We start from the raw sequence: 1,957 nt of genomic DNA on the forward strand, positions 1-1,957 counted from the left end.
CCCCACCACACCCAGCTAATTGTTTTGTATTTTAGTAGAGACTGGGTTTCACCATGTTGGCCAAGCTAGTCTCGAGCTCCTAACCTCATGATCTACCCGCCTCAGCCTCCCAAAGTGCTGGGATTATAGGCATGAGCCACTGCACCCAGCCAAAAAAATTTTTTTTTTAATTAAAAACTTTTTAAAACGTTGTACCTCGTAGTGGGCAGCACCCTTTGTGGATTCCGAGCCCTTTGTTTTGAAGGAAGAAATCTGAAGCAAATGCCAAGGAAGCCTTCCCCTGGGCAGGCAGATGGGGTAGGTAATGAGATCTAGGGCCCAGGGAGTCCAGGGATATTCGAAGAGCAACTGGTTTATCCATTTGCTCCCTTCTCAGAACCCCTGGGCTTCCCTCACCTATTTATGCTAATCCTGTAGGCATGTGAGTTACCTGCCATTTACATAATGACTTAGATTCATGGACCAACAGCATCAGCATCATCAGGCGTTTGTTAGAAATGCAGACTCTCAGGATCCTGAATCAGAATCTTCATTGTAACAAGATTCTGGGGTGATTCAATGCACATGAAAGTTTGAGAAGCACTTGTTTAGTAGACCATGGACATCTGCTCTGGAAACTTGTACAAAGGTTCCTGGGCCTCTAGATTACTTGCCCATGTTTGCTGTTTTGTAACCTCCTATCCTAAATCCTAAAGGGCTTATGGGTTTGTTTCAAAGCCGGCAAGAAATCAGTGAACCAGAGAAACGTATCCTACTTTGTAGGCAGTCTGAGAGAGGAGAGGTGACGGTAGCTAGAAAGGAGAGACGCGCATGGACCTAATTGGGGCCTATGGGAGAATCAAAGTGCTACCCAACATCCATTTCCTAGTTATATTTAGATGCGACCTGGTTGCCAGATGTTAAAGCAGCCTGTTAAAGTTCAGGACTAAGAAGCCAAGGGTTATGAAATGAAACCAGGCTGCTGAACACAAACAGAGAACAAGCATTTTAGCTATAAAGTTTAACTGGATGCTTAAACGTGCTCTCCTGCAAACTTGTCATACAACCTGAGCTTGCACTCCTCCAATGACAGGGAGCTCATTACCCGCTACCTCACAAGGTATCCATTCTGATTCATGGTCGATCAGTTCTGTTAGAAAGTTAATTCCTTGTATTGAGCTGAAATATGCCTCCCTGAAATTTCTACCCACTTATGAATCTTAGTTCTGCCCCTTGGGTACCACCCCTCACCTCCCACCTGCTCTTGCAGCTTTATAATAGCCCTTCAGAGGTACAGACCCACACTGCATTGATGTAGTGAATGCTTATAATTTTATGTTACCTCGGCATCCGTTTTGAATGCAGGTTTAGCTTTCTCGTGCCAGAGGCAGGTCTCATTCAGTCACCCTTGACACCGTTTCCAGTTCTACACCACACCCAGATGCCTCAAGTAGGTGTCTGGAGATAAGAACTTAGAGACATCTCTCCTGCAGGACCATTCAGGCATTTGCCTGTGAAATTAAAAGCGACCCCCACACACCCTATTCTCCAATATATGCGGCTAGTTGACATGCTCTCTTCTCTCTCACCTGCTCCCTGACCTTGCATGTGTGCGTGTGTGCATGCGGCCTCCAGGGCATGCTGTGTACACCCCAGGGTGGGTAAGTGCTAATAAGAACTCTTAGACTTTCACATTGTAGTTGTGTCATCGAAGCTGTGCGTGCAATCCGACCCCTGACCATGAGGCTGCCTGCCAAAAGGGACCCATGCAAGTTGGTCCCCTGCTGATGTTCTTTTGACAGAGCCTCTGGTGGCTGCGAGGGACAGTTGCTACCAGCTAAATTGATTAAAAAAAAAAAAACTTGGGCCAGGCGCGGTGGCTCATGCTTGTAATCCCAGCACTTTGGGAGGCCGAGGCGGGTGGATCATGAGGTCAGGAGTTCGAGACCAGCCTGGCCAAGATGGTGAAACCCTGTCT

Source organism: Rhinopithecus bieti, unplaced genomic scaffold (assembly GCF_001698545.2).
Source record: "Rhinopithecus bieti isolate Rb0 unplaced genomic scaffold, ASM169854v2 scaffold_3714, whole genome shotgun sequence".
NCBI lineage: Eukaryota > Metazoa > Chordata > Mammalia > Primates > Cercopithecidae > Rhinopithecus > Rhinopithecus bieti.